The following is a 26,435-nucleotide window of genomic DNA, read 5'->3' on the forward strand; positions in this document are numbered from 1 at the left end:
GTTTTATTCATTACTGCATGCGAATTCAAATAACTTATATTCTCATGGTATAACTTATTCACAATATTGCCTGGAGGATATTCTAGGACAAAAGTATGAACTTGCCTTTTTGCTGAGTTCCCTGAATCTTCCTTGTTTCTACCTTTTCTGAATTTTGAAATATTCACATACTTTCACAGAATTTCCTGTACTTGTCAACTTCCAGTGGAATAACTTTTATAGTAATGAACTTACTTCTCTTTGAGTGATAATGCTGTACTCCTTACAAACATGGAGAACAGATGCCTGTGTTGTGTGAATCTAAATAAAAAACAAATGCGCTTACAAATATTTTTTATGTAACCAGTCTTTTATCGTTATACTTTGTTGGTATTTGGTATGATTTTTTGGCATATTTTGCATTTTTCCTGAAATTAGTCAGAATTAATTTCTTTTGTTTTTACTTCTTTATTTTGTAATTCTCCAGAAGCATATCCTCAACAATGAGAATCAAAGTTATATATTGATTTTCAGAAAACACTAGTAGAATATGGACACATGAGACAAGGCCAGCAAGGAAGTCAATAAAATGTGATTACTAAGCAAATTACCATCAGAGAAGCAGAAGGAAATCCCACTTCAATATTTTGCGAGACAGCAAAGAATATTCCCTGGAGTTAGGACAAATGAAGAACAAGAACTTTGTGTGTATCTGACAACCTTTCTTCCATCACTGGTTGAGCACTACTTCCAAAGATTTAACGTTCCTGCCCTTTCATATTAACTGCTCTGGCTTAGTGTACCCATAATGAGGAAGAAAAAAAAAAAAAAACATCCTTAGGCAGAGAGTCTCAGGTGTTTGTAATCGGCATCATAAATAGCTAGAGGTGAATTATGAGATGATATGGGCAATATCCTCATTATCTCTTACACATGCAAATAATATGCCTCATTTTTGTTACACAGTAACTCATTTGAAATTTTCCAAATAAAAAAGATAAATGCATGCTCTTTGTAACAAAGAAAACAATGGAATTTGTTCATACCTTTAGAAATAGACCTAAATAGACAAGTTGTCCTCTTGGCAGGGCTTGGATAAGTACAAGTTTAGACATTATGGTATAATAACTGTGCATCATAAGTACAAGCTTCACTGCTAGCTCTTCTTTCTAATACTAGAAATAACCATGCAAATGACAGGTGTGCACCATGATCAACAGAAAAAAAATCATGTTACTTCTTTTTTTAAGAAATTTCATCTTTTATTTTAAATACAGATGGTACAACTACAGCTTTCTCACATGAGTATACTGCACATAGGTAATGAGCATAGTACCCAGTAGGTAGTTTTTAAACCCACACCACCCACCCTCTCCACTCCAGTAGTTCACGGTGTCTGTTGTCCCATGCTTATGTCTTTGTGTACTCAGTGTTTAGTTCCCACTTATAAGTGAGAACATGTGGTATTTTGTTTTGTTTTCCTGCATTAATTAACTTAGGATTATGGTCTCCAGTTCATCTATATTGCTGCAAAGAACATGAATTCATACTTTTTTATGGCTGCATAGTAACCCATGGTGTATATGTACCACATTTTCTTTATGCAGTCTACCATAAATGGGCAACTAGATTGATTCCATGTCTTTGCTACTGTGAATAAACATACAAGTAGCTATGTCTTTTTGGTATAATAATATATTTTCCTTTGGATATATATTCAGTAATGGGATTGCTGGGTCAAATCATAGCTCTGTTTTAAATTCTTTGAGAAATCTCCAAACTGCTTTCCACAGTGGCTGAACTGGTTTACATTCCCACTAACAGTGCATAAGTATTTTCTTTTCTCTGCAGCCTCACCAGCATCTGTTATCGTTGACTTTCCCGCCCCCCCACCCCCCCCACCAGCATCTTGCTCTATCACCCAGGCTGGAGTGCAGTGGCACTATCTCAGCTCACTGAAACCTCCACTTCCCGGGTTCCAGCAATTCTCCTGCCTCAGCCTCCTAACTGGGGTTACAGGTGTGTGCCACTAAGCCAAGCTAAGTTTTGTATTTTTAGTAGACATGGGGTTTCATCATGTTGGCCAGTCTGGTCTCAAACTCCTGGCCTCAAGTGATCTACATGCCTCGGCCTCCCAAAATGCTAGGATTACAGTTATGTTCCACTATGCCCAGCCTTGTTATCATTGACTTTTTATTAATAGCCATTCTAACTGATGTGAGATGGTATCTCATTGTAGGTTTTATTTGCATTTCTTTGATGATTAAAGATGATGAGCACTTTTTCATATGATTGTTTGCTACTTGAATGTCCTTTCAAGAATTGCCTGTTCATGTCTTTTGCCTATGTTATAATGGAGTTACTTGTTTTTACTCGTTAAGTTCCTTGCAGATTCTAAATATTAGGCCTATGTCTAGACCTATGTCGGATGCATAGTTTGCAAATATTTCTCCCATTTTGTTGATTGTCTGTTTATTGATAGTTTCCTTTGCTGTGCAGAAGCCCATTAGCTTAATTAGGTTCCATTTGTCAATTTTTGTTTTTGATGCAATTGCTTTTGGAGATTTAGCCAAAAATTATTTTCCAATGCTGATGTTGAGAAGGATATTTCCCTAATTTTCTTCTAGGACTTGTTATAGATTGAGGTCTTACATTTAATCTTTAATCCATTTTGAGTTACTTTTTGTATATAGTAAAAGATACGGGTCCAGCTTCAACCTTCTGTATATGGATAGCCAATTATCCCAGCACCGTTTATTGAATAGAAAGCCTTTTCCCCTTTGCTTGCTTTTGTCAGCCTTGTCAAAAATAAGATGGTTGTAGGTGTGCAGGTTTATTTCTGAGTTTCTGTTCTATTCCATTGGTTTATTTGTCTGTTTTGGTACCTGTGTCATGCTGTTTTCATTACTGTCGTCTTCTTGTAGAGTTTGAAGTCAGGTAGTGTGATGCCACCAAGTTTGTTTTTGTTTGTTCGTTTGTTTCCTTAGGATTGTTTTGTATATTTGGGATCTTTTTTGGTTATATATGAATGTTAGATTATTTTTCTAATTCTGTGAAGAATGATGTTGGTAGTTTGATAGAAATGGTGTTGAATCTATAAATTGCTTTGGTAGGATGGCCATTTTAATGATATTGATTCTTCCAATCCATAAGCATAGAATGTTTTTTATTTATTTACATCATCTCTGATTTATTTCAGTAGTGCCTTGTAGTTATACTTGTAAAGACATTTCACCTTCTTAGCTGTCTTCCTAAGTATATCTTTTACATTTTGTGGCTATTATAAATGGAATTGTGTTTTTGCTTTGACTTTCAGCCTGGATGTTATTATTGTATAGAAATGCTACTGACATTTGAACATTCTGAAACCTTACTAAAATTGTTTACCTGTTCTAGTAATCTTTTTGGTGTAGTCTTTAGGGTTTCCTATGTATGAAATCATATCATCAACAAAGAGAGATAGTTCGATTTCTTTTTTTCCCCCTATTTTGGTGCCTTTTATTTATTTTTCTTGCCTGATTGTTCTGGCTGGAACTTCCAGTACTGTTTTGAACAGGGTTAGTGAGAGTGGGCATACCTGTCTTCTTCTAGTCCTCAAGGGAAATGGTTCCAGCTTTTGCCTGTTTAGTGTGATGTTGGCTGTGGGTTTGGCATGGATGGTTCTTATTATTTTGAGGTATATTTTTTGATGCCTAGTTTCTTGAGGCTTTTTATCATGAAGGGATGTTGAATTTTATCAAAATATTTTTTTACATATATTGAGAATCGTATTTTGCTTTTAATTCTGTTTATGTGGTGAATAACATTTCTTGGTTTGTATATGATGAACCACCTTACATCCCAGAAATAAAACCTACTTGATCACAGTATGTTAACTTTTCTGTGTGCTGCTAGGTAGTACTAAACACCATCAAGAAGTTAGAAAAATTTGAAGTTATCAATATAACTTTGCACCTAATGAAACTAGGAAAAAAAATAGAGGAAACCAACCCCAAAACTAGCAGAAAAAAAAAACAATTAAAATTAAAGAAAAAAGAAATTGAGATGCAGAAATTCATAAAAAAGGTCAATGAAATCAAGAGTTGATTATTTGAAAAAAAAATAAACAGTGTTGATAGACCACTAGCTAGATTAACAAAGGGAAAAATCGGAGAATTCAAATAAGTATAATCAGAAATAGAAAAAAGATGACATTACAACAGATACCAAAGAATACAAAAGATCTTCAAAGAATAGTATGAACAACTCTGTGCATACAATTTAGAATATCAAAAGGAAAGGGATAAATTCCTGGAAACACATAATTCTCCATGATGGAATCAGGAAGATGTTGAAACCCTGAATAGATCAATATCTAGCTCTGAAGTTGAGTAATAACAAACCTACCAAGAAAAAAAGATGCTCTGAATCAGATGCATTCACAGCCAAATTCTACCAGATATACAAAGAACTGGTACCCATCTTATTTAAACTATTCAAAAAATCCAGGAAGAACTCCTCCCTTACTCATTCTATGAAGCCAGCATTGTCTTAACACCAAAAGCTGGCAGAGACACAACAAAAAAGGAAACTTTGGGTCAATATCCCTGATGAACTTAGTTGCAAAAATTCTCTACAAAATGCTAACAAACCAAATTCAGCCATTCAGCCCATTTACATTTAGGGTTAGTATTGATATGAGAACTTTTCATGCTGTCATCATGTTGTTAGCTGGTTGTTATGAGGATTTGATTGTGTCATTGTTTTACAGTGCTTATGGACTATGTGCTTAAGTGTGTTTTTGTGGTAGCAAGGTGTCATTCTTTCAATTCCATGTTTAGCACTCCCTTCAGGACCTCTTGTAAGACTGGTCTACTTGAAATGAATTCCCTCAGCATTTGCTTGTCTGAGAGAAATTTCACTTTTCCTTCACCTATGAAGCTTAGTTTGGTGGAATATTAAATTATTCATTTAAATTTCTTTTCTTTAAGAATACTGAAAGTCACCCAACCCCTCGCCACAATCATCTCTGCTGGCATTTAAGTTTTTGATGATAGGTCTGGTGCTATCTGTATGGGCTTCCCTCTCTATGTGACTCGACACTTTTCTCTAACTACCTCTAAGATTTTTCCTTTTGTATCGACCTCAGTGAATCTGATAACTATGTGTCTTGGGCATGGTCATCTTGTATAGCATCTAGGCAGGGTTCTCTTTATTTATTTGATTTGCATATGAAAATCTCTAGTGAGATTAGGAAATTTTTTATGGACTACATCATCAAATACATTTTCCAAGTCTTGTCTCCTTCTCTCTCAGAAAGGCCAGTAAAGCATAGATTTGGTCTCTATACGTAATTCCATATTTCTTCAGAGGTTTTATTCATTTTTAAAAATTCTTTTTTAAATTTTTGCCTGTCTGGGTTGATTTGAAGATATGAGCTTCAAGCTCTGAGATTATTTCATCTGCTTGGTCTATTCTGCTATTAATACTTCTGATTGTATTATAAGATCTTATAGTGAATTTTTCAGCTTTAGAATTTGTTTGGTTCTTTCTCAGAATGGCTATTTTGTCTTTCAACTGTTGAATTTTCCCACTAGATTCCTTGCATTAAGTTTTATCATTCTCCTGAATCTAGACGAGCCTCTTCACCATTAAAATTCTGAATTCTTTATCTGTGTTTTCTGTCATTTCAGACTCCTTAAGAACCATTGTTGGGGGGTGGGGGGAAGTGTACTCTTTTGGAGGTAAGAGAATATTCTGGGTTTTTGAATGGCCAGAGTTCTTGCACTAAATCTGTCTGATCTAGGAGAGTTAGTGTTCCTTTAACAGTGGTGTAAGTTAAGTATAGTCAGTTAGCTTCATTTCTGGATGCTTTCAAGGGGCCAGAGTTCTCTATAGGATCTTTATGTGTGGGTGAATTTTTGCACTTGGTTTCACAGCTGTATATATTAAGAGGATAATTTTTGGTGTTGTATTGTGGGATGTGATTTAGTAGTAGATGACAATTAAGAGTAATGGCCAATAAGTAGCTAGGCAAATACCCAACCTCATGGCTCTTTGATACTTCCTGGCATTCACAGCCATGCTGCCTTTCCCAGGAGCCATTTGAGGGTGGGAGCTAGGCCTAACCTTTAAGTACTCTGTGCAGTGTCCCCAAATTCCTGTCTCTTCAACTTTGGCTTCAGCATCAATTCTCCATACACTCTCTAAACTCGATAATTTCTAGATTTTTTGAAGATAAAAGTTACCCACTTTCTTATAACCAGACTAAACGTTTGGTGTTGAAGCATTTAGGTTCCGAAATGAGTTCTTCAGACAGCACAAAAAGCATGGTGCTCGTATCTGCTTGTGGTGAGGACTTCAGACAGATCATAGTCATGGTGAAAAGTGATGGGGAGGCAGGCATTTTACATGGTGAGAGTGGGTGCAAGAGCCATTCTTATTTCTAACTTGGCTACAGAATCATTACGTTGCTGTCTGGATACAGATGTCAGATTGCAAAGGATCTTCTTTCTAGGCAATCAGGAATGCAGTTGCAGCTGGCAGTGGCAGGGCCAACTAGAGAGAGACCAAAACCCACCTTTGCGCAAAAAGAAAAATTACGTTATTTCTTTCAAGTCTGTCAGTTATTGGTGACTGTGCACATTTTATTCAGTTCACACACCAACAGCAAACCACATAGTCATGCTGTCTTTTTGCATCCAGTAATAAAGTCACATGACATGTTATAAAAAGTTACTCCAAACAGGAAATTAGTCAACAAGGATACAAGTACAGCAATAAAACAAAAAGTGATAACACCAGAAGTAAGACTGGAATTAAATATAAGTTTAGTTAATTGATAAAATAGGAAATTATGGAAATAGTTTAAGACACTCTGGATATGTTGCTAAATAAATCTAGTGGAACATATAAATGAGAAAGTGCATATGTGGAAAAGGATAAAGATGTTACAGAGGAAGTCATATCAACAGAAAATTTCACATTAGAATCATTCTTGGAGATATTTAATCACATTTAAAGTGCAAAGAATAACATGTTGGAAGTTGATCCAAAGTATAAAAGGATACCGTAATTCACCAAAGTATATAAAGATATTCACTTCTTATCACAAGTTAAACAATGAGAAGAAAGCAAAAGCTCTTCAAACTATTTTTAATCAGTTTTATTAAGGAAATAATTCATAAATGTTTCTAATGTTTTAATTTACATTGTTTAAATAAATGTCAGTTGCACTAATTTTTAATTTTCATATACATTTATAACTGACAATAAGAGTGTTTTTAATGTCTTGGAAAATAATTTTTAAAGACCATGAAACAATTTTAATTTTTCTCATTGATTATCAAGATCTCTTTATATTACTTAAGTTTTTATGGTTATTTTTATGGTCCCACTCTAAAGTATAGTAATATACAGGACTGCCTATGTACTCAAATAATACTATATATGTTTTATTCATTACTACATGCATAGATAAGCATATATAAATGCAAGTAAATTTACATATTCCCTGTCTAAATGACTTACAAACTTAGATCTTTCTTGTACCCAACTTTTGATAGCCTGTTTTGTATTTTTGCACACATACTTGATTTCATATAAATATACGCAAAAATATATTCACATATATTCGTGTTGAGCTCATTTGCTTTTTATTGATTAAACACATTACTAATAAAATATTTATACATACAAACTCACATATAGGATATAGTGGTGAGGATGTTTTTGCAGTATTTTTTAATAGTAAAAAATTCATATAAGTTAGAAAATACTCCTCTATATAAGAGGTAGTTCAATTATGATGTAGCCACTTGTTTGGAAATGTAGACATGAAAAAATAATATTTTATATTTATTCCAGTTAGCATAGAATGATTTGTGTTTTCCATAAGATATTGTGGCAGATATTTAAGATATATAGAGGTCTGTATATAAATTCACCTTGTAATATTAACCATGTCAAAATCATTCCGTATTTGTGTGTGTTTGCTATGTAGATAAACATGAAGAAAATTATGAAAAATATAGATGTTTATGATTTTCTGTTGTGATTAAAATGTAACTTAGATTTTATGTATTTTATCCATTATGTATGATTACAAATATCTATATATGTTACATATAGATATATAAAATTACAAATGGTAAGTTTAAAAATGGTTTATTCTTGTACCCACTCTTACTGTATGAGATGCCTGATTCCCCATCAGCTTTTACCATGACTGTAAGCTCCCTGAGGTCCTCACCACAAGCATTTGCCAGCATCATACTTCTTGTGCTGTCTGAAGAAATAATAATATTTTTATACTGATAATATACATAGCAATTTTGCTAAACTAATATTATAATTGAATCATAGGATTTTTGAAAAAGTCTTTTATTTAGTCATATCATCTCTGGAAACTTACAGTCTTGCCTTTTTCTTTTCAATGCTTAATATCAGATTTTTTTTGCTTTTGCTAATCTTAATTTACTTCCTATTATGATTAAAATATTAAATATTAAATAGAAATGGTGGTAATTGTCATGCTTCATTTCCGCACAACATGAAACGAAAACACAAAGCATGTTGTTATTCAAAATTTATACTTGGCCGGGCGCGGTGGCTCAAGCCTGTAATCCCAGCACTTTGGGAGGCCGAGACGGGCGGATCACGAGGTCAGGAGATCGAGACCATCCTGGCTAACACGGTGAAACCCCGTCTCTACTAAAAAAATACAAAAAACTAGCCAGGCGAGGTGGCGGGCGCCTGTAGTCCCAGCTACTCGGGAGGCTGAGGCAGGAGAATGGCGGGAACCCGGGAGGCGGAGCTTGCAGTGAGCTGAGAACCGGCCACAGCACTCCAGCCTGGGCGACAGAGCGAGACTCCGTCTCAAAAAAAAAAAAAAAAAAAAAAAAAAAAAAATTTATACTTACAATGTTGCAGGCAAATGCGGTGAATATATCTGAATTAATTATACTAATATTCCAAACTTTCCATGCTTATAATTTTATAAACTTTTTTTAGAAACAAATGGCAGATAAAAGCAAGCCCATCCATGTTTTCTTTTTAACTGTAATACCATGACTCTGTACAAAACAAACTATGAAGTTTATAAATTAATCAAAAGGACTAATAGAAAATAAATAGCAAGGCAGATAAAAGCAGACAGAGAAAACATGGTGTTTGCTAGATTAATTCCTTATCTACAAGGCTTTACTTTTTAAATTATGAATGAATGTTATGTTACAGAAACTACTCCTTTTGCATATATTCAGATCTTAAAATTTTACTTAAAATTTTCATTATATGCTATGAGTATGGTGACTTGTATTAATTAATTTTCTTAGGTTTAAATAATAATATGTTCTAGTTATAAACCAATCCTACACATGATGTTTATCTTTTTATATACTTTAGATTTGAATTGATACTATTTTAGTTGTTATCTTATAATTACATGTAATTATTGTCTTGGGATCTTTATTTATTTCACTGTCCTTACTGGCTTTTTCTCTCTCTAATCTGAATCTACTGTCTAGGACCATTAAAATATTAAATAGGAATGATGATAATGGCCAAGCTTCCTTTTAATTACTTCTCCAGAATAATTTGTAAAAGTTTAGAATTTTGGTAGAACTTGCTAATGGAGTCATCTGAGTCTAAAATTTTGTTTATGAAAATATTTGTTTAATAATCAAATTTCTTTATTGTTACAGGTATTTTCAAATCTCTATGGTTCCTTCAATTTAAAAAAAAAATTTCTAAAACTTTATATATTTCATTTCTATTTTGAATTCATAAACAAAACCTTGTTCACAATATACTCCAAAAACATTTTAATGTCTTCAGAATCTGAATCAATGTCTTCTATTTTATTACACATATTTGTTACTCTTGTTTGCCTTTACTCTTTATTTTTTTTTCTATCCAACTTGCCAGATATTTATATATTTTACTAGAATTGTAAAAGGATCAACTTTTGACCATATCAAGGCTTTGTGGTTTTTTTGGAGCTTCTTCTCGTATTCCTATTGTATACATTCTAATTTATTTTGTTGTATCTTTTCATTCTTTCTCTAACAACCTGAGGTAGATAGCCTGTTAATTTTAAGTATTTTTATAATATATGGATATTAAGCTACATTTTTTCTTTTCTGTGCTATTTTAGCTGAATTAAAAAGTTTGATATTTAATATTTTGTTAAAATAATTAGTCCATAGGCTACTTAGAATTATATTCTTAATTTTTTGAATATATGAAGATCTTCTAGTTGTCTTTTAGATGTTGATTCATAGTATATTTTCATTGAAGATGAACATGTCAAATACAAAGAATCAATGAAATAAAAAGTTGGTTCTTTGAAAAGATAAATAAAACTAATAGACCACTAGCTAGGGTAACCAAGAAGAGAGAAGATGCAAATAAACATAATTAGACATGAAAACGGAGACGTTACAACTCATACCACAGAAATACCAAAGATCATCAGAAACTACTATGAACAATTATATAAACTAGAGAACCTAGATGAAATTAACAAATTCCTGGAAATGTAAAACCTCTTAAGTTTGAACCAGGAAGAAATATCAATTGTATTTCCAAGTAGTAAGATTGAATCAGTGGTAATAGTAATAATAATAAAAAGAGCCTAGGACTAGATGAATTCACAGCCAAATTCTACAAAACATACAAAAAACTGGTATCAATCATCCTAAAGCTCTTCAAAAAAATCAAGGAGGGAATACTTCCTAACTCATTCTACAAAGCCAGTGTCACCCTGATATCAAAGCCAGATAACGACAAAATTAAAAAAGAACTACAGACCAATATTGCTGATGAGCAGAGATGCAAAAATCCTCAATAAAATACTAGCCAACTGAATCCAACTGCACATCAGAAAGGTAATATGCCACAGTAAAGTGTGTCTCATTCCAGAGATGCAAAGATGGTTCAACAAATGCAAATCAATACATACGATTCATCACGTAAAAAAAATTTTTTAAATCATATAATTATATTGATACATGCAGAAAAAGCTTTTGAAAAAAATCCAGCATACTTTCATACAAAAAAACAAAACATCCAACAACTAGGCATAAAAGGAACATATATCAAAGTAATAAAAGTCATGTATAACAAACCACGGTCAACATTTCAATTTTTTTTTTTTTTTTTTTTTAGCCATATGTTTGTCTTGTTTTCTTGCAATCCTTCCTAGGCAATGTCTTCACTAATATCCCTGACACAAGGCAATCTCAGATCTGCTCTCTGTCACTATAGTTTTGTCTTTTTCTAGAGTATTAAAAGAATGAAATCGGCCGGGCGCGGTGGCTCAAGCCTGTAATCCCAGCACTTTGGGAGGCCGAGAGGGGCGGATCACGAGGTCAGGAGATCGAGACCATCCTGGCTAACATGGTGAAACCCCGTCTCTATTAAGAAATACAAAAAACTAGCCGGGCGAGGTGGCGGGCGCCTGTAGTCCCAGCTACTCGGGAGGCTGAGGCCGGAGAATGGCGGGAACCCGGGAGGCGGAGCTTGCAGTGAGCTGAGATCCGGCCACTGCACTCCAGCCCGGGCGACAGAGCGAGACTCCGTCTCAAAAAAAAAAAAAAAAAAAAAAAAAGAATGAAATCATATAATGTGCTTTTTGTGTATGGATGTTTATTTAGAGGAAAGGTTGGTCTGCCACAAATTATTTAATCATAACCAGAAGAAAAGGTCTTCCTTGATAATTTTAAAAATCAATTTTAATAAGGTCTAAATTAAATACAATAAAATACAACCATGGTAATGTTATAGGCTAATTGATCATTTTAAAGACTCATGCAACCAACTTACTATCCAAATTACAAAAATCTGTGACCAGCACAAAAATGTTCCTCATGTCCCTCTGCAGTAAGTCCCCTTCTGTCCCTAGAAACAGGATACCACAGGTCTACTTTCTGTCACTTTGGACCAATATTGAGTGTTCTATAATTTTCTATAAGTCTTATTTCAAGTTACTTTTTATTTTCAGAGTAAGATGAGCATTGTGTTTCCTTGTATTCATTTCTGTAACATACGGACATCCATTTATTTCAACACCACTGCTTAAAGACTTTATTTTCTGTCAGATTAATTCAGTGTTTTTGTAAGTAATCCATTTTGAAGTAACTGTTTTGTTCTGTGTAATCTATAAGTCTATATTTATATCAATACCAAACTATCTTGAGTATATGTTTTTCCCTAATTTGGAAAGAAAGACCAGCGTTTGATAATTTCTTATAATGATAGCGCAGATTTTCATAGATGCCTTTTACTGGGTTGAGTGTGTTCCCTTTTATTGAGTGATGTGAATATTTAACAACCAGTTGTCTGGGAGTAGAGAGGAGATGCTGGTTTGTGGCATTTATGAGTTTCATGGTGTACATGCTCCCACTGATCTATACAAAGCTTTAATTGTTAAATTAATTGAAATATCTAACAATTTAACAATCAACTTTCTTGGGCTAGCTCTAGCACAGCACATCACTGCTTCTGTTTTTAGATTGCTAAGAGCTTTCTATCACTCCCAGTAAATGTAGCTATATTTAGAAGTGGTTTGTCTTTTTATAAATTGGCCTCCTTTTATTATATAATATCTGCTGTGAAAGGAAAATAAATATTGGAACTCCAAAATCACTAAACTAAAGGGGAAAGTCAAACTGAAAACTGCTTAGGGCAAACCTGCTTCCCATTCTGTTCAAAGTCATCTCTCTGCTCACTGAGACAGCAGCCTATCTGATTGCCTCCTTTGGAAAGACTAATCAGAAACTCAGAAGAAGACAACTGTTTGTTTTTTATGTACCAATGACCTGGTAGTTCCCTCCCAGCCACTAGTTGTCCTGCCTTTGCTTGAGTTGTCCTGCCTTTCTGGACCAAACCAATGTTTTTCTTACATATATTGATAGATGTCTCATGTCTCCCTAAACTGTGTAAAACCAAGCTGTGACCCGACTACCTTGGGCATATGTCACCAGAACTTCCTGAGGCTGCCATGGGCATGCGTCCTTAACTTTGGCAAAATAAACTTCCTAAATTGACTGAAACCTGTCTCAGATGTTTGTGGTTCACATTCTCTTTATCCTTTAAGATAACCACTTTGTTTTGTGATTGATATCTGTCAATTTTCAGTAGCTCATTTTGGTCTTCTGCTGATGCATCTTGCTATCTACTCAAATGTACAAAATTGTTGTAAAGGTCAAAGAAATTGGGAATATTTATCATAAAATCTAAAGCAGGTTATGCAAAAAAATTAATATAACTTACTTTTGTTTATTTATTTATTTACTTATACTTGCCTTTAATAATGGAAGTGTTATGGCTATAAATTTTCCTCTGAGGATAGCTTTTACTATGCCTAACAGAATTAGTTCTCCTTTTTCATTACTTTCTCAGTAGTATAAAGTTTTGGGTTTTGATTTACACTTTGATCAAAAGATTAAACATTACATTACATTATAATCAGAGATTGCTGTCTGAATGCATATCTTTATTAAATATGTTTATATTTTTCTTAGATATACTTTTAACATTTTAAATAAATTTTCCAGGAGCCTGGTAAAGACTGTTTACTCTCTCTTAAAGGGAGTTGACGTATTCCACTATAAGTATTTTTTAGTCAAGAATTCTTTGTATTTCTGATACATTTTGCTTAATATTTATTGAACATGTTGTTTGGTGTATTCAGTTTTAAAAGTTTTAGAGCATTTTCTTGTACCTCTGACAAAAACAAATGTACCTATCATACCTTCAACATATATATAATTGTCAAGAAACACGCTTATTTTACAAATATTTATCAAACAACAACTATATTTTAATCTTGAGTACAATCTGGAGGGTATTTTCCCTTGATAGTGTTCTTCAATTCTTTTTGTGGGGAGAAGCAGTATAATTGCTAGACAAGTCATGAATTTGGCACATAACTTGCTCTAAACTATTGTGTTTCAACAGAGTGAATAGATAACCTACAGAATGGGAGAAAATACTTGCAAGCTATGCATTCGACGAAGGACTAATATCGAGAATCTACAAGGAACTCAAACAAAGCTCAACAAGAGTAAAAAAAAAAAAAAACAATAAAAAGTGAGTAAAAGACATGGAGAGAGATTTTTCGAAAGAAGACATACAAATGGCATACAAAAAGCAAACAGGCATATGAAAAAACGTTCACCATCACTAATCACCAGAGAAATGCAAATTAAGTGCAATGAGATACAACCTTACATCTTACAAAATGGTTTTTACTAAAAAAAAACAGATATTGGCAACAATGCAGAAAAATGGGAAAATGTATACACTGTTGGTGAGAATGTAAATTAGTATAAACCTTATGAAAAACAGTATGGAGATTTCTCAAAGAACTAACAGTAGAACCAGCATTTGATCCAGCAGTCCTATTACTGGATATCTATCCAAAAGGAAAGAAATTATTATATCAAAAAGATATTTGCATTTGTATATTTATCACAGCACTAGTCACAGTAACAAACATATGGAATCAACCTAAGTTTCCATCAACAGATGATTGGTTAAAGAAAATACTATATATATAATCTGTATATATTATTATCTACATAATGTTATACATACATATTGTATTATATATGTATATATACACATATATATATAAAATACTAGTCAGCCATAAAAATAATAATATCGTGTCTTTTGCAGCAACATGGATGGAACTGGAAGCTGTTATCTTAAGTGATATAACTCAAAGTCAAATATTGCATTATATAACTTACAAGTGGGAGCTAAATAATGTGTATACATTATGTGGAATAATGAACATTGGAGACCTCAAAAGGTAGAAGAGTGAGAGAAGGGTGAAGGATGAGAAATTACCTAATAGGTACATTGTACACTATTTAGGTGTTAAACTACAAGCCCAGACTTCACTAGTACTCAGCATAGCCATATAACAAAATTGTGTTTATATTTCCAAAATCTGTAAAAATATGAAAATGAAGTGTGATTGTTGTTTTAAGGTAGAGAAAGGCATATAAATACACTATCATCTTTTTGTTAAAATGTTACCAGGAATTGCTGGATATAAAATATGCCTGATTCACATTTTTATTTATCTTACCTATGTTTTCTAATATTTATTTTTTTCTAATTCTTCCTTTAGAATAATTTTCTTAATTTTTTTCTCTATTTTCTATTCTTAGATTTTCCCATCTATATCCATAGAAGATATTTTAAATCTAAGGCTCTCTATGCCAAATAATAGATTAGTCATTGTACTAGTCAGGGTTCTCTTAGACAGAACTAATAGGATATATATGTGTGTGTGTGTATATATAGGTAAATATATGTGTGCTTGTCTCTCTCTCTATATATATATGTATATATGTATAAAGAGGAGTTTATTAAGTATTAAGTTACACGATCACAAGGTCCCATAATAGGCTGTCTGCAAGCTGAGGAGCAAGGAGAGCCAGTCTGAGTCCCAAAACTGAAGAACCTGGAGTCCTGTGTTTGAGAACAGGAAGCATCCAGCACAGGAGAAAGATGTAGGCTGGGAGGCTAGGCCTGTCTCCTTTTCACGTTTTTCTGCCTGATTTACATTCTCTGGAAACTGATTAGATTGTACCCACCAGATTAAGGGCGGATGTGCTTCCCCAGCCCACTGACTGAAATATTAATCTCTTTTGGCATCACACAAAGACACACCCATGATCAATACTTTGTATCGCTGAATCCAATCAAGTTGACATTCAGTATTAACCATCACAGTCATCTTAAACAGTTTGTGAAAAAAATGTGGAACGTTTCATTTCTTGTTTGTTCCTTAATGGGTCTATTTCTCAATGTCATTGTTCCCATATTAGTAAGATTTTAAGACAAAGATATTTCATTGATATCTATCTATCTATCTATCTATCCATCTATCTATCTATCTAGGAGGCTAGCTAGCTTTATCTACCATCTATCTCCAACTTTTTTTTTTCAGATGAGAAATATTTGGTTATCTTTTCTTGGAAATTGCTAACTTGCTGATATTTCAAAATCAGTTTGAAATATAGAAGAGAAAGAACTATTTATCCTAATATATTTGATGCCCTGCACAGTCAGCAACACAATTAGAAAGTCCATTGCAGAAAATATTAGCACAATTATATTCCATGTCATTTCTTTCTTTATAAACATTTAAATTATATTGTTAAGCAAGTGTCATTATTATTCTCTGTGGTGATCAGAGAAAATGCTCTTTTTGATGGGAGAAGACATGTAAAAATAATCTAATCTGCCACTTTTATAAAATTTTTATTCACTATGTTTCATTAAGTTTGCTTTTATAACTTTCACTAAGAGAGTTTTACAATGCATTTGGTATTGCCAAGTGCTTGATAATTCCCCAGCATGTATGGAAGTACAAAATAACACTTCCAACCTTTAAGACCAAACACTTCGGTAAATACCACAGATGCCAAATTGCTCTAGCAGGTGCTAAATTGCTATTGGTATATCACCTTGGGATATGATGAAGATGAATGGAACGCTGTGCATTTTCCCAGTATTCCACAATTACTGGAACACCTGTGCTAAACAGTGTGGTGCTAATGCACCATAAACATGCTCACAATACTCTGAGGACTTTGTAGTTTTACATTTCCACTTGCTTAGCAGGGCCTTAATTTAATGTAGGTGTTGGAAGTGTTTCACCTATCCTTGACACTGTTACCACATAGTGACATATTAGTACCATGCCAGTAAAAGTTGACTTTCTTCTCTGTGTGTTTGGTTTTATCTCCCTCTTCCCTTCCTGTATTCACTCTAATATTTCCTCCCACCCGTTCTTATCTCATTGTGTATTGCTATGGTGTATCGTAATTTGTAGTTGTGGCTTCACATTGTTTTTGTCATTTTTGCAGAAGCTATTTTCAGTTATTGCATCTACCCTTTTTTCTCTGTCTCTCTTTTAGGCTATATTTGTCTTGCCACCAGTGTGTGTATACCTTTGTATAGTCCATCTTATAGGCTGAGGTTCTTACAGTAGATTTCTACAAATCCGGTAACTATATTTTAAATTTCATCATTTCAGGGTTGTGATATGTCTTATTACCAATGTTCAATCTCTATCAGGCATAGGAGCGATATTGGAAAAAGAAAGGAATATTCTGAGGAGCTATCTGTTTTATATATGCCAGAATCCAAACTATTGTTTTGGATTTAGCTTAAATAACATTCACAGTTTGCAGGTTTCTCTAAAATGAACACAAAAGAATCTTTAAGAATCAAAGGTATTTCAAGCTTGCACCTCCACAACTATGTATGGTGTTTATTTGTTTATTTAGTTTCTCCTATCCTGATTGGAAAACACAATGTTCTTGTTACTCTTCATAAAAAGTAAACATGTAAGAGGCATGAACTATTTTATCACGATAGCTTCCAATGCTATTGAAATATTGAAATCTGAAATATTTTTAGAATCAAGTTCCAAAGTAACCATCCAGGCTTGTCCAGGGAGTGGTGACTCCTCAAAAACGATAATAAAGAGTAGAGACAAAATAAAGAAAGATTTAATCATAGTTGAATCTAAAGTGTTCATCAAACTCCAACAGTTTTAAACTTCCCAAACATAATCCTGAACCACAGGTGTGCAAAAAACAGACCCTAATCTATGGAATAGTGGAAAAGCAATCTTTTTTATATTATTTGAAGACACTTTACTTTTCAGCTAAAATACTTGCCTGAAACTTTCATTGTGAACTTACTGTTTAGAATGAATGATGTTTAAATAAGAAGTTTATTACTAGGTTGGTCTAAAAATAATTGCTGGTTTTGCCTAAAAATTGGGAAAAACTTCAATTATTTGTGCAACAATTTAATAGTAAAAGAAAATTTTTATGCATATATTCATGAAAACATAAAATGATATGAAATGTTTATGAGAGTTTAATGGAGTTTTGTCTGAAAGTATTTATTGATGTTTTCTTGAAGGCAAAGACTATTATTTTAAGAAAATGAATAATAAGGTCAATGCCATCTCAAGCTTAAAACACTAGATAAATAAGGCAACCTACAGCCATTTCAATCACCTCTTCGTTTACTCAATAAATGTTTATATCAAGGCCTATGGCTAACATTTTAACAGCTAATATATTATACCAAATTATTGCCTTTTGAGTCTTCCACAAGAAATAAGATACCAAGCCAGTTCATATAAAGGTCTTTGAGCCAACAAGCAAATGACTGAGCTGAGTTGTCAGTGAAGAACTGACAGGACCATCCTGTATTTTATATCATAGTGCTTATTTTTTTTTAATTTGAGAAAACATCAGTTTCCTGAATAAGTTTTAATGACTTGATTATATTAAAGTATGACATGAGTCAAAATAACCACCTTGGAAAGTTAAACATATTCAACTGAAAAGGTAATGAAGTGAAAAGAAGTGGAAGATGCAATTCTAGTCTGGGACGTATGCCCAAGTTTTCAATAAATGAATAATGGAAATGTTTGCATAATAATAATCAATCCTTCCAATAATGAGTATGCTGTCAGTATATAATCATGTTGAGTAATTAAATTCCAATGAATTCAGTTGCTAAGTCAGGCATATGCTTTGAGTTATCAGCATGGCCAGAGACCTTTCCCGGGTGCCTGCCTTGAGCCACTTGCCTGGGTCAGGTTAGAAGAGTTTCTACACGAATAGCTACAATTTCCTTCTGTACAGGCATTGTTCTTTAGATCAAGTTATTAACCAGTTACTGCTATGAGAAGGCAGAGAGGAATAAACCAGAGAGACATAGTCTGTTAGCCTGGCCATGGCTTTGCTGCTAGCTCACAGATCCCTGTCCAAGTTTGGTTCTAATCCTATACCATGCCTCAGAATGGCATAAATACTTCCTTCTTAGCATCCTTCTATTCCCTCTAGTGTTCTGCTCCTTGTTCCTTCTTTTTAACTCTCTCTCATTTTTCTCCCCTTCTTTATCATGCACACACAGACATGAATTCACACATGACATTTGTCTCATAATTTAGCACATGTTCTTAGATGCTCACTCTAGAAACTCAATGGAATTATCTAATGATAATGTATTCCTGGAAAAAACAAACCCTACTCAAAGAGAAATGCTGACAGATGCTATCAAGAGATAATATATGCCTTTACATGTGATATGGTTTGGCCATGTCCCCACCAAAGTATCATCTTGAATTGTAGCTCCCATAATCCCCACATGTTGTGGGAGGGACCTGGTGGGTGGTAATTAAATCACGAGGGCAGGCTTTTCCCATGCTGTTCTTGTGACAGTGCGTAAGTCTCACAAGATCTGATGGTTTTATAAAGGGCAGTTCCCCTGCACAAGCTCTCTTGCCCGTTGCCATGTAAGGAGTCCCTCTGCTCTTCCTTCATCTTCTACCATGATTGTGAGACTTCTTCAGCCATGTGGAAGTGTGAGCCCATTAAACCTCTTTCCTTTAGAAATCACCAAGTCTCAGGTGTGTCTTTATTAGTAGCATGAGAATGAACAAATATAGTAAATTGGTACTGGGTAGTGGAGCATTGCTGTAAAGACACCCGAAAATGTGGAAGCAACTTTGGAACTTGGTAACAGGCAGAGGTTGGAACAGTTTAGAGAGCTCAGAAGAAGACAGGAAAATGTGCGAAAGTTTGGAACGTCCTAGAGACTTGGAGGACACAGAAAACAGAAAGATGTGGGAAAGTCTGGAACTTCCTAGAGACTTATTGAATGGCTTTGACCAAAATGCTGATAGTGATATGACTAATAAAATCCAGGCTGAGGTGGTCTGATATGGAGATGAGGAGTTGGTTGGGAACTGGAGTAAATATCACTCTTGCTATCCAGAGAGACTGGCAGCATTTTGGCCCTGCCCTAGAGATCTATGGAACTCTGAACTTGAGAGAGGTGACTTAGGGTATTGGGGGAAGAAGTTTCTAAGTGGAAAATAATTCAAGAGGAAGGAGAGGGTAAAAGTTTGGAAAATTTGCAGCCTAAAAAATGCAATAGAAAACAAAAACCCATTTTCTAGGGAGAAATTCAAGCCAACTGTGGAAATTTGCATAAGTAATAAGGAGCCAAATGTTAATCACCAAAACAATGGGGAACATGTCTCCAGGATACGTCAGAAATTTTCACAGCAGCCTTTCCCTTTATAAGTCTGGTCACCTAAGAGGTAAAAATGGTTTCTTGGGCCAGGCCCAGAGCCCTCTTGCTGTGTGCAGCCTAGGGACTTGGTGCCCTGCCTCTCAGCCACTCCAGCCATGGCTAAAAGGGGCCAAAGTACAGCTTGGGCCGTGGATTTAAAGGGTAGAAGCCCCTAGCCTTGGCAGCTTCCATGTGGTGTCAAACCTGTGGGTACACAGAAGTCAAGAATTGAGGTTTGGGAACCTCCACTTAGATTTCAGAGGGTGTATGGAAATGCCTGGATGTCCAGGCAGAAGTCTGCTGCAGGAGCAGAGTCCTCACGGAGAACCTCTGCTAGGGCAGTGCAGAAGAAAAATGTGGGGTCAGAGTACCCACACAGAGCTCCAACTGGGGCACTGCCTAGTGGAGCTGTGAGAAGATGACCACCATCCTCCAGATCCCAGAATGGTAGATCCATTGACAGCTTGCACCATGCACCTGGAAAAGCTGCAGATGCTCAATGCCAGGCTGTGAAAGCAGCCAGGTGTGCACTGTACCCTGAAAACCACAGGCGTGGAGCTGCCCAAGACCGTGGGAGCCCACTTCTTGCATCAACATACAATGGATGTGAGTCAAAGGAGATCATTTTGGAGCTTTAAGATTTGACTGCCCCACTGGTTTCCAGACTTGCATGGGGCCTGTAGTCCCTTTGTTTTGGCCAATTTCTCCCATTTGGAATGTCTGTATTTACCCTATGTCTGCATCCCCATTCTGACTAGTAAGTAACTAACTTGTTTTTGATTTTACAGGCTAATAGGTGGAAGGGATTTGCCTTGTCACAGATGAGACTTTGGACTCTAGACTTTTGGAGTGCTGAAATGAGTTAAGACTTTGAAGGACTGTTGGGAAGGCATGATTTGTTTTAAAATGTGAGGACATTAGATTTTTGAGGGGCCAGTACAGGATAATATGGTTTGGCTGTGTCCCCACCCAAATCTCATCTTGAATTGTAGCTCCCATAATTCCCACTTGGCATGAGAGGGGCCCAGTGGGATGTAATTGAATCATGGGGGCAGGTTTTTCCCATGGTATTCTTGGGATAGTGAATAAACCTTATGAGAGCTGATAGTTTTATAAAGAGGAGTTCCCCTGGACATGCTCTCTTACCCACCACCATGTAAGAAGTCCCTTTGATCTTCTTTCATCTTCCGCCATGATTGTGAGACTTCCCCAGCCGTATGGAACTGTGAGTCCATTAAACCTCTTCTGTTTATCAATTACCCAGTCTTGGGTAGGTCTTCATTACCAGCATGAGAACAAACTAATACAATATGACCTTACTGTAAACATGTAAAACTATAATAAATACCATAGCCTTATGTGTTAGTCACTGTCCTGCAACTTACCAGATGGATGATCTAACAGAAGATATTTAAAAGATCCCCAGTTACATTACAGGCATTATTGGGAAAATCATACCATCAATCTTGTATAATTATTTTGAAAAGTAAGAGTGATAATGGCATAGAGGGGCTAGTACAGTGCTTGAAACAAAACTCAGGTATCTAATAATTTATTTAACTATATTCACATTATATGTATGATATAAACATGAAAGTTGTTCATTAAAAATATAATCGAATTCTCTGGGAGGCTGGGGTGGGCAGATCACAAGGTCAGGAGATTGAGACCATCCTGGCTAACATGGTGAAACCCCATCTCTACTAAAAATATAAAAAATTAGCCAGGCGTTTTTTAATATTATAAAAAATAAAATTATATTTTTTTAATATAATATAATGGCGGGCACCTGTAGTCTCAACTACTCAGGAGGCTGAGACAGGAGAATGGCATGAACCCGGGAGGCAGAGGTTGCAGTGACCCGAGATGGTGCCACTGCACTCCAGCCTGAGCAACAGAGCGAGACTCCATCTAAAAAAAATACATATATATATATAAAATATATATATTATGTATATTATATAATTATATATATTATATATAATTAATGTATTATATATATTTTATATATATAATCAAATTTTATTTGGTGTTCTTTTTTAGCATTGGGTAGTTGGGGATATTTTCTAAATTGAAATCATCATTAAAAATATTATAACAGTCAATTTCCCTACACTGACCCAGGCAACCATTAAATGGCTTTTTTCCTGATACATGATTGTGTTTTGACTTTTTGGGAATTTCAGATGAATGGGTTTATACTGTATCTGTTCATTGGCAACTGGCTTGTTTTGTTCATCATATGGTAAGGGATGGAGAGAAACATTTTTGGGCTGATGGAAATATTGTATACATTAATATTGTAGTGGTAAAATAGGTGTATACATTTGTCCAAAAGTCATTAAATGCATAATTAAAAATGGGTGTATTTTATTATGTGTAAATTGTACTTTAATAAAGATGATTTTAAAAAATGACCCGGTACAGAAAACTCAAGGCCAAAATGCATTTAAGAAATACTGTAAGGACTTCCCTTTCCAAAAGAAAGAAAGAGAGACAGAGAAAGCTAAAGAACTAAAGAGAGAAAGAGAGAAAAGAAAGAAAACACACACACACACAGGGAAAATAACCTCTCCAAGTTATTCTATGAGGTCAGCATGACCTAGAAACCCGAACCTCACAAAAATTACAAGAAAAAAATTTACAAGCAAATTGCACTCATAAACATAGATGCAAAAGTTCTAAAAAATAATAGTAAATTAAATTCAGCAAACAAATTTACTCTTTGAAATACATACTCTATCATATGGATACATGTGTGTATATATAAGCATAATAATTATTATGACAAGGATTTTATTACAGAAATGCAAGTATGCTCTATAATAGCAGATGTTTTAACACTGTATCTCAACATTTTAGAGAGAAAAAAATCATATGACCACATGAAGAGACAGAGAAAGCATTTGATAAAGTTCAATACCTTCATTTTAAGCCCTTAGCCAATTAGAATGATAAAAAATCAACTTTAACATGATAAATACTATCTACAAAGAATTTACAGCAAACCCTGGACTTCATGCTGAATTACCGAAACCTTTTTATTAATATCTGAAAGGAGAAAATTATGCCTAAAAATAACAGTTCTCTTGTTTGACATTATACGGAAGATTGTAGACAGAATAATGTTAGGGAAAAATAATGTAAAGAATTAGAAATAAAGATATAAAACAATGTATTTGCCCCCAAATTCAGTACAATTATGGACGGTTAATTTGAATTAAATGTACGTTCACTGCACACAAACTCAAAATAGAAAAAATATTCTATCCCTACATATAAGCAACATACTGAATATAAACATTATTAAAACAATAACATTCCACTAACCTCAAAAACACATATCCTTGGGCTAAATTTGATAAAAGTTGCTCAAAATCTCTACATTAAAAATTTATTTAAAATAAATTTTAAATTGCCTAATTTTTAGTATTTAGTATATACATTTTAGATACATTTTGTTTTCTATATATATATATACCTAAGTATCATAATGTTTGATACAATTATAAATTTTAGATTTAAATTTCAAATGGCTTATTGGTAGAATTTAAAAATATAATCTTTTTTTATATTAAACACTTATCTTAGAATAGTTTAATATGACTGGGGATACAGAGATTCAAATAATCTTTAATACATATAACAAATTTAAGAAATTACTTGGTAATTTTTATGGATATATAATATTTGTACATATGTATGGGGTATATGTGATATTTTGATGTAAGCATACAACATGTAATGACCAAATTAGAGTAACTGGGGTATCTATCACCTTAAACATTTATCATTTCTTTGTGTGAGAAATATTAGTTTCACTCTTCAAGTTATTTAGAAATATACAAAAAATTCTATTAATTATAGTCACCCTCTTGTGCTACTAAACACTAGACTTATTTCTTATCTACCTGTATTTTGTAACCATTAACCAACCCTTTACAACGAAGTCAGGTACAATAGCATACCTGTAGTTCTGGCTCCTTAGGAGACTAAGGTGGAAGGATTGCTTGAGTTCAGGAACTCAAGTCCAGTCTGGGAAACACTATTAAAAAAAAAAAGAAGAAAGAAAGAAATGAAAAAGGAAACAACAACAACAAAAATCAACAAATACTTTCTGAGAAACTATTGCGTCTCATGTTTCATCCATTCTAAGTCCTTGGAATACACAATTTATAACAAAATGAAAAAATCAAAAATCCTGCTTTTGTAGTATAGGTATCCTGGTAAGTGAGATCGATAATATATAAAATACATAATCATATGTAAAATATGGTGTAAAGTTACCTGACATCACAATAATTATACGTAATCCTCAAATCTCAGGCAACACTAAACCTTTGCTTCTCGTGCGTCTATGAATCTAAATGGGGGTTCTGATGCTCTCACCTGTGCTCGTGTATGTGCGGGAGTCAGCTGAGGGACAACTGATTTGCATTATGCTCAGCTGGGATTGACTTCAATCTGCAAGTCACATCCAGATCCATTCCTCATGTCTCCCATGGTCCTGAACCAACAAGATCTCAGGTATATGTTCTTGAGATGGAGACTGCACAGCAGCTAAAGACAAGCTCCACTGTGCAAAAAATTTAAGACTTCTGCTTAATTCCATCTGTTAACATTATCTATTGGCCGAAGCATATCACATGGTCCCAAATACATGCTTGTTCTGAAATAATTCTCATATTACCACACACAAAAAGTCAAGGGCAGAAAAGCATACACTCACATGGAGGCAGGGAGAATTAAATACACTTAAAGGAAAATGTAACCCACCACAGTTTATATGTGCTTGCAAAAAATAATACATAGGATGAAGGAGATTGGAAATGTGGTGCATGGGAAAGGAGTGGGTTATCACTTTAAGTGGTGTAGTCATTGAAGGAATTAGAAGGATGACATTTGAGGGAAGACTTGAAGCAATGAATGAGCTTGTTGGGAAAAAGTATCCAGAGGTAGGAAGTACAAAGTGGTTTGAGCTTGATCAGCATATGGAAAGAAGTATAAGATGAAGTAAAAAAGGTAAGGGAGATTACTCAATCTTACGGATATTGTAGAATGTTATAACTTTGCTTTTCATTGGGGTGAAACTGTAGTGTTTTGATCAGAGAAGTACAATGTCAGGCTTAAAAAGATTGTGGAAAACTGTGTTAAGAATAGACTTTTGGACACTATTCGTCATGGGTCTTGTACAAAATAAACGGAATATTTAAACAAAGTAATTTGGACTTTCTTACTAAACATACGGTTTCATAAATTTCAGCTCCTCATGCTGTGTTCTTTGGGTGATTCCTCACTTCTGGTCATCAGTTCATTAATTGCCCCTGTGACCTCATTTACTTTATTGAATCTGCTGTGATTCTGGGGGCTGCCGGATTGGAATCGTTCATTGTGCAATTAAAGGCCTTTAAATTTAACTCAGCTGAAGTTTGTCTTTTATCAGTAGTTAAGTCGTAGGGGAGTCAAGAGTTTCACATGGATTTTCAACTACAAAGGTCAGTCTCTCTAACCCCTGCATTGTTCAAGGGTTAACTGTAGATCTTTTTATATCCCACAGTTCATGGTACTTCTTTTAATTACTTTATGAATGCTACTCCTTTCTTCATCTTTGATAATTTTAAGTATGCGTATTTAAACCTTTGGAACATGGTTCTATTATTTTAAATACTTATGTGCAAATCTGTGGGTGATTTGGCATTAGTGCTTGCTGGTCCTCTCATGACATTTACACTGATATTTTGTAAATTTTACAGTGCTCAGCTTTCTTGAAAATTTATTTTTCCTTCTCTTTTCATCCCTGTTAGGCTCCTCAGTATATACAACAGAACTGATATTGTATTAATGTCTTGGAGTCTCAGTCTCCTGGATAGATAACACATATGGTTCCTGAGATTGGGGAAAGCATAAAGAAGATTCTGAGCAAATTGAATATCCTTACTACTTCCGCCTTTAGGCTTTACGTACCTTGTATCTGGCTGCACATTGGATAGGTTGAATAGGTTGGTGGATTCCTTTGTAGTGACACTACCAGCTTGTTGCTTGCTGGGAGAAAAAGAAAAAAAAAAAAGTCGTGCAGATTTCCTACTACTTGTAGGATATGCTAGACCTTGTTTTCTTAGGCATCTGAAGTCCTGATTTCCATTGCCTGCTCCCGATTTGGCATCCTGATTTAGGCTTCTAGGTCTTCATCCCTCATGCTTTGCTTTGATTTTCTCTTCCATTCCTGGCCCTCGACATTATTATTTTAATCATGGTTATGCATTTTATAGTAAAAATATGAAATATACTTTTTGTGAGGAAAGCTTCATATTTCTTTACTCAATTAAACTACAGTCAAAATTTTAGAT

This window comes from Theropithecus gelada, chromosome 15, assembly GCF_003255815.1.
Source record: "Theropithecus gelada isolate Dixy chromosome 15, Tgel_1.0, whole genome shotgun sequence".
NCBI classification, from domain to species: domain Eukaryota; kingdom Metazoa; phylum Chordata; class Mammalia; order Primates; family Cercopithecidae; genus Theropithecus; species Theropithecus gelada.